This window comes from Mus musculus, chromosome 12 (assembly GCF_000001635.26).
Source record: "Mus musculus strain C57BL/6J chromosome 12, GRCm38.p6 C57BL/6J".
NCBI classification, from domain to species: domain Eukaryota; kingdom Metazoa; phylum Chordata; class Mammalia; order Rodentia; family Muridae; genus Mus; species Mus musculus.
Window position 1 is genome coordinate 18,329,705 of NC_000078.6, and position 11,762 is coordinate 18,341,466.

Here is an 11,762-nt window from a genome sequence, read left to right on the forward strand (position 1 = left end):
GTGTGCCAGCTCCAAGGCTCTGTCTCTATTTCTTGTTCCTGAAGCCCCTCCCAGACAGGGCTTAGCCTATAGTGTTCTATCAACTCAGAGGTTCTTAGACATGCCACCAGTCAAGAGATTGAGGCTGGGACACTGTGATTTGGGGATGCTTCTTCTTTGAGTAGAAAATAAAATCTAAGGGGACTGGGATCCTGGAGAGAGGGATCTTGCTGTTCTTGCAGAGGACCTTAGTTCAGTCTTGTTCCCTACACCCACATGGTGGCTCACAACTTCTGTAACTCCAGTTCCAGGGATCTGACATACTATTCAGGCCTCAGCAGGTACCAGGCACACACACAATGTATTATATAACAAGAAAAACATTTGTAACATACTATATAAGTACATATTATTAAAGCATTGAAGGAGAAAAAAAGGAAATGAACACATGGACACATTTCAACATCTTTTTTTTGGGGGGAGGGGGGTTCGAGACAGGGTTTCTCTGTGTAGCCCTGGCTGTCCTGGAACTCATTTTGTAGACCAGGCTGGCCTTGAACTCAGAAATCCGCCTGCCTCTGCCTCCACATTTCAACATCTTAAAACTGCAAATGATCCAAGCCCGGTGGATCACAGTGGTGACTGCTAGACAGGGGAGGCAGGAAGGTAAGGGTGCAGGTCGTCCTCAGCTACATAGTAAGTTTGAAGCCAGCCTGAGCTACATGAGACCCTATCTCAGAAAACAAATAAACAAATAAAATTACAAAGGAAAACACAACAAAAGGGCCTACAAGGTCCCTGACCATCCAGCCAATTCCCCTCTTCACTCAACTTTACCATTTTCTGTAAGTTCTTCCAGAGGAGGCCTCCACAGACAAAGCCACCTGACCTTTTCTCAAAGATGGCAGCTCTCATCACGTGCCCTTGTGCAAGATCTTCTTCCATTGGTAGATATCTCTCTCTCTCTCTCCCTTCCCCACCCCATGTGTGTGTGTGTGTGTGTGTGTGTGTGAGAGAGAGAGAGGGGGGGGGAGGGGGTCTTTGTGTTGTCTTGGCTATCCTAGAACTTGCTCTGTAGCCCAGGCTAGCCTTCCTTGAATTCCTATCTATCTGCTTCTGTCAATGAGTGCTAGAGTTAAAGGCATGCACCACTACTTGCCTGCTTGTTCTCTTTCTTTTAATATAATTTTTTGGAGACAGGGTCTAGTGTAGCCCAGGCTAGCCCTGAATTGCTATATAGTCTTAGATGACCTTGAACTCCTGATAATCCTGCCCCCACCCTCCAGTTCTGGAGTTATAGATGTGTGGCACCAGGCTAGCTCAGTTGATGGTTATTTCTAATCAAGATGCTGTGGACATTTGAATTGGTTGTTTGTACAGGGGAGAACATGTTTAGATAAGTAAATGTGTGCTTTGAAAGGCAATATCAAGCTGCCATATGTCTGTGTTGGACAAGGAACTTTAAATATCTCCTAGTCATGTAGAGAAGTAAATAAAATATGTACATAGAACGTTAACAGCCTGGGAAAGAGGTGAAGAAGACAGAGGCGGTAGCAGATAATACTGAGTGCATGTCTCATCTACCTTAACAGGACCTAGCACCTAGTGCTTAGAATTCATAAGGCTCTGAGCAGTTCAGAGTGGTTTCCTTTGGGACTTGGGTAGAGGAGACTCACCCACACTAGTTCTTCTACACATTTCAAAAATAACAGAGCTATTGCAGGTGTGATTCTGTGAAGGAAAGAAACCAAAATTGAGGTAGGGAAGTGAACGAGCATTAATGTCGAGTGACCAATCACTGCAGGATCACACACTTGGGCCTTGTGGGAGACTGCAGTGGGGTGTGCTGGCCAATGAAGCACAGTCCTGAATTTCCAAGGGGGCTGTTTCAGATGTAACATTCACATCGACATTTACCGACAATTGATGCAATTCTAGATCTCCCTGGCAGAACAATATCTCATAGGCATAATAAAGAGTGGGGCAGCACTTTAAGGTTCCCAGGTGTCTCTTCTAGGGTTAAAACAGCATGGCATGTGCTGGTAACTTCTCCCAGTATTGTATGGAGGGGGACAGGGAGGTCTTGGGGGATCTAGAAGCCCCCTGTCAACATGCTTCAAAGCTTTAATACCTAGGTCCCCATGAAACCCTACTTACCCAGATTAACCCAGAAATCTGGGTAAGAATGGTGTTTTTAAATGTCATTTATAAAATTAGGGTTGCTGATAAATGAAGTTGAACTTTGAAGGGCCAAAGCCATGTTCCTGTTCTCTGGAATCATCCCTGAGTCCACTCAGGATGGGTGTCAACCTAGTTCTAAATTTACCCTAGCTGTGTTAGGTAGGAATGTGAACCACTAGCATCCACCTACACAGGCAAGATTTATTTACTACGCAGCATCAGAAAATGTATCTGTGACAAGGAAACAAACACACACACCGAGTCCCCCACGAGAAAAAAACTAGCTGTTCAAAGCGAGGAGTCAGGATTGGATCCATGAGACCCCTTTGCCCCAAGCTGATGAGCTGAGGGGTTTGTCTCGATCCTGCTTCTTGTTTAACCCTTACAGGACATTTGACAACGCTTCATTCCACTGATTTTAGGTTGTCTCTCCCTGTCCCTTTATACCACGATTCTGCATGCATGCTCCAAGTAAACTGTATTTAGCCATAAAAAGATATTCTTTCTGTCTTTCCTAGAGTGTTCTGGGTTTTGCCATGTTATATAGAACCATTTTGTACCTCCTGAGGTGAGCCATCCTGGAAATGCTAAAAGTCAGAGCTTGCACTATCATGGTCTAGAGTTCCTCTGTCCCAGAAGATCTCAACCTGTGTTATCATAACACCTTTGAGGATCAAATGACCCTTTCACAGGGAGTCACCTAAGACCCTCCTGCATATCACTTATTTACAATATGATTCATAACCAAAGCAAAATTACAGTTATGAAGTAGCAATGAAAATGACTTTATAGCTGGGAGTTCACCACAACATGAGGCACTGTTTTAAGGGGTTGCAGCTTTAGGAAGGCTGAGAACCACTGCTGTAATGGATGACACTGAACATACAGAGGATACTGCTTAGCCAGGATGGTGGTAGGGTGTGATAGGAAGCCAGACTTGGGGTTTCAGGTACCCACAGCTCACCTTGTGTCTTGGCCTTGCAGGTTTTTTCTCCAATGCCAGATGCCATGGGCAAGCAGAACAGCAATCTGGGTCCTGAGGTGCTGCAGGACCTGCAGAAACACAGGGAGTTCATCGACCATGAGCTTCAGGAGTGGTACAAGCGCTTCCTCAATACTGTCCCACTGCCCACCTGACCATGGACAATTTCAAGATCTAGGCCAACTTCTTCCCCTACAGAGACACCTCCAAGTTTGCTGAACATGTCTTCCACATCTTTGACACCAACAGTGACAGCACCATCGACTTCTGAGTGTTCATCATTGCTCTTAGCATGACCTCTCAGGACAAGCTGGAACAGAAGGTCAAGTGAGCCTTCAGCATGTCTGACCTAGACAGCAATAACGGCTACATCAGCTGCAGTGAAATTCTGGAGTTAGTGCAGGTACCTGCACTTGACAGGGCCTGGAGCATGGGGAGTGCAGGGATCCAGGACCCCCATCCCCGGCCCCATACACCAGGTCATTCCTCTGCCCACTTGCTACCTGGTGTACTCAAGGACTGCCTGTCTTTGCAGAGAGTAACGATAAAAGCCAAGCATCTATCGATTGCTTGCTGGACATCAGGCCCCAGCTGAGCTCATCCATCAGGTTTATTCACACAGTTCTATAAAACAGGTCTTTTTTGTTTTTTTAAAAACAAAACAAAACAAAAAACCTCTAATGAGATCTGAGGCTCAGATAGGTGATTAAGAATTTTCAAAGCAAGAACTGGGAAAGTGGCACAGTGGGGAAGAACACTTGATACCCAGCATGAGGACCTGATCTGATCCCAACACCCATGGAAATGCCAGGAGTGGCTGAGCATGACCGAAACCCTAGAACTAGGGGACAAGTGAGTCCCAGAAGCTTGCTGAGCAGGCATCCTAGCTACAATGGTAAGACCCAGCGGGGTTCAGTGAGAGAGAAAAGGGAATATTGTGAACACCGGGATTCCTGTTTGGCCTCTGCACAGGTGGGTGTTCACCTGCACACACATGTATAGCATACACACACATTAGCTGTCTGTAGGACTTCCTATAGAAATCAGAACGACACAGTAATGGATGAGTCAGCAGTCAGTTCTTCACAGGAGCAATGCTTATGTGCACCCTGCATCCTTCCTGCTCCATGCTCTAAACCATCTCTGTATTTGGTCCAGTGAGCTGACTCTGTGGGTAAAGGTGCTTCTTACCAAGCCTGGCAGCCTGGGTTCGATCCCATGTGGTTGTACCACATGGTAGGAAAAGAGAACAAGCTTCCACAAGTTGTCCTCTGAATTCTACCTGAGATCATCTCTCTCAAATAAATAATTACATACATCCAAAAAATAAGTAAAGTAGTTATATACAGTGCCTAATACAATGGCTATAGATGTTAATAATAATTTGTATTATTTGGGAAATAAGAAGAAACTGTCTGTGTACCTCCAATTTCATTTTCTAGACTATTTCCCACCTGTAATTTGTTGAATCTGCAGATTCAGGACCCATGGGTAGGCAGGGCTCGATGTATTTCCCCTTTGATCTTCCCTCCAGGATTTACCAGCTCCCCACCAAAGATCTTCCTTTCAGACAGACGCTTTGCCCCACAACCTCCCCTCTACTCCAAACCAAGGAGCCCTCCATTCTTCCACACCCCAGCTGTATCCTGTGCTCTTGAACATCACTTAAACTTTCCTGGCTCCCTTTGCCCAGCACCTTGTCTGTGAGACTTGTTCTGATGAGAGAAGGGTCCTGACTCTGCCCTGTCCATGCTCCTTGGTTAGCTGAGTGAGGACCATAACCCACCCTCCATCCTCCAGAGCACACTCACAGATGCCCCTTTGCAGGCCATCTACAAGATGGTGTCCTCCATGATGAAGATGTCTGAGGACGAGTGCATGCCCTAGAAGCGAACAGACAAGATCTTCATGCAGATGAACACAAATAATGAAGGTAGGAAACATGGCAGAAGTGAGAGTGTGGGGAGAAAGGAGGGGATTGGGAGAGGGAGTGGGGGTGGGGAGAGGGAAGTAAATGAGCCTGTGAAACTGTTGATGGCACAGAAGTGTTTCAGATACACCCTCTGCCCTATGCAGGCCTGCCCTTTTCTACCCCACTTCATTCAGCTCTGGTTGAGGGAGGGAGACTAGAATTCAGGGTCAGGTACACCTAGCCTGCATCCTGCACCCTTCCTAGGGCTCTATAACCATGGGCATTGTCAGTAGACCCTCTGAGCTGTAGGCTTCGTCCCTGTTGTCTGAGTTAGGGTTCCATTGCTCTGATGACACACCATGGCCACAAGCAACTTGTGGAGGAAAGGGTTTATTCACTCACAGTTTCCATATAACAGTTCATCATCAAAAGCAATGAGGGCAGGACTCAAACAGGGCAGGAACCTGAAGGCAGGAGCTGATACAGAGACCATGAAAGGGTTGATAATTACTGACTTGCTTCCCATGGCTTGCTCAGCCAGCTTCCTTATAGAACTCAGGATCACTAGCTCAGGGTTGTACCACCTACACTGGGCTGGGCTCTGCTCCATCAATCACTAGTTAAGTATATACCCCCTGGTCAGGCATGGTGGCACATGTCTTTAATCAGAGCTTATAGGAGACAGGAGGCTCTCTGTGAGTTCAAGGCTAACCTGGTTAAAAAAGGGAGTTCTAGGACAGCCAGGGCTGTTACACAGAGAAACCCTGTTTCAATAAACAAAACAAAAGGGAGGAAAGGAGGGAGAGAGGGAGGGAGGTTGAGAGACAGGGACACAGAGAGAGAGAGAGAGAGAGAGAGAGAGAGAGAGAGAGAGAGAGAGAGAGAGAAGAAGAAGAAGAAGAAGAAGAAGAAGAAGAAGAAGAAGAAGAAGAAGAAGAAGAAGAAGAAGAAGAAGAAGAAGAACACCGTATTAGTCAGGGTTCTCTAGAATCACAGAACTTATGGATAGTCTCTAGATAGTAAAGGAATTTATTGATGACTTACAGTCGGCAGCCCAATTCCCAACAATTGTTCAGTCACAGCTGTGAATGGAAGTCCAAGGATCTAGCAGTTACTCAGTCTCATATAGCAAGCAGGTGAAGCAGCAAGAGCTAGACTCCCTTCTTCCAAAGTCCTTATATTGTCTCCAGCAGAAGGTATAGCTCAGATTAAAGGTGTGTTCCTTAAACTCGGAGATTCAATCTTCTGGAATCCATAGTCATTATGGCTCAAGATCTCCATGCCAAGATCCAGATAAGGATCTCCAAGCCTCCAGATAAGGGTCACTGGTGAGCCATTCAATTCTGGAATGTAGTTCATACCAAATATATATGCAGACATTTTATACAGACATTTTCGCAACTGAGGCTCACTCTTTCCTGATAACTATAACTTGTATCATGCTGACATAAAATTAGCTAGCACACATGTTGACAGAAAAAGTGGTTTTACTATTTCCACAAGTATATATGCAGAGGGGAGGAAGGTCACACTGGTGGCTGAGAGGTGAGACACTGAATCAAGGGGTGTTGAGTCTTGAGATTCTGAGAGGCCATCCAGGCCATCATCCTGGGATGTGAGGCACCCCGGATACTCATGGAGCTCATCAAACATAGAAGCCACTGAGCCTCATCGTACCTAGGACTCTGAGGTCCTACCACAGCTGCAAAGCGGCAGGTCTCAGGAGGAGGTGAGGTGGTGAGAGGTCCTGCTGTGCCTTGGCTGAGTTTCTCACAGGACCTCAGCAAGGGTGAGGTAGCTGCATGATGAGTTGATTCTGCCAGTCTGTGGCTTTGTAGAGCCAAGACTGGTTGGGTTTTGTTCCAACAGGAAATGCAGCATTAAAGCATGAAAGGCTCCCTGGGTCCCACTGAGATTGAATGTAAGCTAATGTACAGGAAAAAGCAGTGAACAGCCTCCAGTGCTCTGTGCAGATGAGCTGAGGACAGGGCTCAGCGGGACTCAAGGCTCCTGTGGAACTGTAGACAGCAAAAGCTTTCCAGGCAGCAAGGAAATGCTTTTCAAAACATGTCTGCACACAAAGCAATGCAGCCTCTTGCCTGGTGCTGCCTTTCAGCCATTTTCTAAAGTGTTCTTTACTCTCTTGTGTACTCTGACATGGAGGCTTGTGTTCCAACAGACCAAACTGAGGATGCCCACTTCCCAGGCCTGCCTTTCTTGTCCGTGAAATGGGGATAAGCCCACTTGTGTGGGTATGAGTCTAAAGTAGCACTATGTTGGTGGCACACTTAACATGGAAGGCCATTGTTTCTGATTGTCAAAGCCAGGAACTTCACCAGTTTTAGAGTGGAGACCGCGTACCCACTGTGCACTTGTCCAATTGTTTGTGTCTCACGATGGAGGCCATTGAGCACATACTCTACCCTGTAAGCCAGGGGCCACTTGCTAGCACTCAAGAGATGAGAAGTCTGGGCTGTCAGAGAAACTGGTACAGAATAGAACAAGAATAGGACAGGAAAGGTGGATAGCTCTCAACACCTGAAGCTGGCAAGAGTCTACACTAGGGGGCGCTGTGATAGTTTTAATGTCAACTTGACTCAGTTTAGAATCATCTCAGAAGTCATTTCTTTTTAATTTTTTTTTATTTTAGATTTAGTATTTATTTTCTACATGAGCGTTTAGCTGAATGTATGTTTGTATGATATGTTAGAGGCCAGAAAAGGGCACTGAGTGGTCCTGGAACTGGAGTTACAAATGATTGGGAATCGCCCTATGGATGCTGGGGACTTTACCCAGGACCCTCTGAAAAAGCAGCAACTGCTCTTAACTGCTGAGCCATCTTCCAGCTCTAGAGGAGTCTTTTTTGCTTGTTGGTTTGTTTTTTTAGAGACAAGGTTTCTCTATGTAGCACTGGCTGTCCTGGAACTTGCTGTTTAGACCATGTTGGCTTCAAACTCAGAGATCCACTAGTCTGCCTCCTGAGTACTGGGAATAAAGATGTGTGCCACCAGTGCTCAGCTCAGAAGAATCTTACTGAAGAATTATCTAAATCAGTGGTTCTCAACCTTTGGGTTCCAACCCCTTTGGGGGATCAAATGAACTTTTCCCAGAGGTGGCATAAGACCAACAGAAAACACAAATTTTCATATTCAGATTCATAACAACAGTGTAATTATGGTTATGAAGTAGCAGTGAAAATAATCTTTTGGTTGAGGGTCACTACAACACAAGGAACTCTATCAAAGGGTCACAGCATTAGGAAGGCTGAGAACCATCCATCTAGATCATGGCAGTCTATGAGCATGCCTGTTGGGGGTTGTGTTATTGGTTAATTGATGTGGGAAACCCCATTACTATTCTCTAGACAGGGGGTCTGAGCAGTGTAATAAAGGGAAGAGAAGAGCATCAGAAAAAAGTGCAGAGTCTCATTATGAGCCAGGTGCTCATACCTCTATTCTCTCTGCCCTGTGAGGTTTTAAAGCCTTGACTTCCTGAAGTGATGAATTGTAACCTAGAAGTAAACCAAAGAAAACTTCCTCCCTTAAGTTGCTTTTAGTCAGGGGATTTTTATCACAGTAACAGAAATGTAATTTGACCTGCAGCCATAATTTGTCCTTTCTCCCCAGCTGCCCCAGATCGTGGTGGCTCTCCAGGCCTCTAGGTGGGGCTATCAGCTTACTTCAGGCCCCAGAGTTCATTACCAAACCTAACCTCATGACTAATGCTCAATCCCCATGACCTACACCTTGAAAGGAGAACCAGCTCTTACAAGTTGTCCTCTGACCACTTGTGTGCCTCAAAATGGCATATGTCCCAATATATGTGTGGTGTGTGTGTGTGTGTGTGTGTGTGTGTGTGTCTGTGTGTCTGTGTGTCTGTGTGTCTGTGTCTGTGTGTGTGTTTGTGTGTGTGTGTGAGAGAGAGACAGAGAGACATAGAGAGAGACAGAGAGAGAGAGAGAGGAGACTGGACATTGTCCATTTTCCAGAGGGTTCCAGACTTTGAGAGAGAGAGACAGAGACAGAGAGACAGAGACAGAGAGACAGAGACAGAGAGACAGAGAGACAGAGAGACAGAGAGACAGAGAGACAGAGAGAGAGGAGACTGGACATTGTCGATTTTACAGAGGGTTCCAGACTTTAACCAGAAAACTGGTTAATCCTAAGTCTCCCTCTTCCATTCCTCAGGCAAAATGTCCCTGGAAGAATTCAACAAAGGTGCCAAGAGGGACCCATCCATTGTCCGGTTGCTGCAGTGTGATCCCAGTAGTGTTAGCCAGTTCTGAGGGGAATGGGCTTTTACACAGTTGTGAGAAACACAGGCTTGACCTGCCATCTTCAGCTTTGCTTGCAAAAGTGGTTTTCTCTGTGATTTCTCCTGCTCTCTAGGGACCTGGGTCCAGACAGCACATCAAACTCACCTGGTCTGGCTGGATGCAGCTCCCTCCTCTTTCTGACCCAATAGATGTCCCTCCCATCCAGTCCAGGCTGGTTGCTTCCAAGGTTTCAAGTGTTCTCGGCTGTAGGGCTCCTTCCCTGCCCACAGAGGGCCTGGAGACCCTTAAGGACACCAGACAGGACTTTTCAGTATTCTACATAGACCAGCTGATTTAGTCTATGATCCCAGCTGACTTTGTGAAAATGAAGAAGATGGACAGTAGATAAGCAAGCCCTTCCTGTGCATGGCTCCACCTCCCTTGTTCATTTTCTCTGAGCAAAGCTGCTTGCATGTATATCATGGTATCCTTACTTTTCTTTTTTTTTAATTAGGTATTTAGCTCATTTACATTTCCAATGCTATACCAAAGGTCCCCCATACCCACCCACCCCCACTCCCCTACCCACCCACTGCCCTTTCTAGGCCCTGGCATTCCCCTGTACTGGGGCATATAAAGTTTGCATGTCCAATGGGCCTCTCTTGCCGGTGATGGCCGACTAGGCCATCTTTTGATACATATGCAGCTAGAGTCAAGAGTTCCGGGGTACTGGTTAGTTCATAATGTTGTTCCACCTATAGGGTTGTAGATCCCTTTAGCTCCTTGGGTACTATCTTTAGCTCCTTCATTGGGAGCCCAGTGATCCATCCATGTGTGAGCATCCACTTCTGTGCTTGCTAGGCCCCAGCATAGTCTCACATGGGACAGCTATATCTGGGTCCTTTCAGCAAAATCTTGCTAGTGTATGCAATGGTGTCAGCATTTGGAAGCTGATTATGGGGTGGATCTCTGGATATGGCAGTCTCTACATGGTCCATTCTTTCATCTCAGCTCCAAACTTTGTCTCTGTAACTCCTTCCAAGGATGTTTTGTTCCCACTTCTAAGGAGGGGCATAGTGTCCACACTTCAGTCTTCATTTTTCTTGAGTTTCATGTGTTTAGGAAATTGTATCTTATATCTTGGGTATCCTAGGTTTTGGGCTAATATCCACTTATCAGTGAGTACATATTGTGTGAGTTCCTTTGTGAATGTGTTACCTCACTCAGGATGATGCCCTCCAGGTCCATCCATTTGGCTAGGAATTTCATAAATTCATTCTTTTTAATAGCTGAGTAGTACTCCATTGTGTAGATGTACCACATTTTCTGTATCCATTCCTCTGTTGAGGGGCATCTGGGTTCTTTCCAGTTTCTGGCTATTATAAATAAGGCTGCTATGAACATAGTGGAGCATGTGTCCTTCTTACCAGTTGGGGCTTCTTCTGGATATATGCCCAGGAGAGGTATTGCTGGATCCTCCGGTAGTACTATGTCCAATTTTCTGAGGAACCGCCAGACTGATTTCCAGAGTGGTTGTACAAGCCTGCAATCCCACCAACAATAGAGGAGTGTTCCTCTTTCTCCACATCCACGCCAGCATCTGCTGTCACCTGAATTTTTGATCTTAGCCATTTTCACTGGTGTGAGGTGGAATCTCAGGGTTGTTTTGATTTGCATTTCCCTGATGATTAAGGATGTTGAACATTTTTTCAGGTGCTTCTCTGCCATTCGATATTCCTCAGGTGAGAATTCTTTGTTCAGTTCTGAGCCCCATTTTTTAAGGGGGTTATTTGCTTTTCTGAAGTCCACCTTCTTGAGTTCTTTATATATGTTGGATATTAGTCCCCTATCTGATTTAGGATAGGTAAAGATCCTTTCCCAATCTGTTGGTGGTCTTTTTGTCTTATTGACGGTGTCTTTTGCCTTGCAGAAACTTTGGAGTTTCATTAGGTCCCATTTGTCAATTCTCGATCTTACAGCACAAGCCATTGCTGTTCTGTTCAGGAATTTTTTCCCTGTGCCCACATCTTCAAGGCTTTTCCCCACTTTCTCCTCTATAAGTTTCAGTGTCTCTGGTTTTATGTGAAGTTCCTTGATCCACTTAGATTTGACCTTAGTACAAGGAGATAAGTATGGATCGATTCACATTCTTCTACATGATAACAACCAGTTGTGCCAGCACCAATTGTTGAAAATGCTGTCTTTCTTCCACTGGATGGTTTTGGCTCCCTTGTCGAAGATCAAGTGACCATAGGTGTGTGGGTTCATTTCTGGGTCTTCAATTCTATTCCATTGGTCCACTTGTCTGTCTCTATACCAGTACCATGCAGTTTTTATCACAATTGCTCTGTAGTAAAGCTTTAGGTCAGGCATGGTGATTCCACCAGAGGTTCTTTTATCCTTGAGAAGAGTTTTTGCTATCCTCGGTTTTTTGTTATTCCAGATGAAATTGC

At 45.6% G+C, this 11,762-nt stretch overlaps 1 pseudogene; it reads left to right on the plus strand.

Annotated features, from left to right (window-relative positions):
• The first annotated feature begins 3,168 nt into the window (after positions 1–3,168).
• On the plus strand, positions 3,169–9,497 carry Gm7093 (annotated as a pseudogene).
• The last annotated feature ends 2,265 nt before the right edge of the window (positions 9,498–11,762 follow it).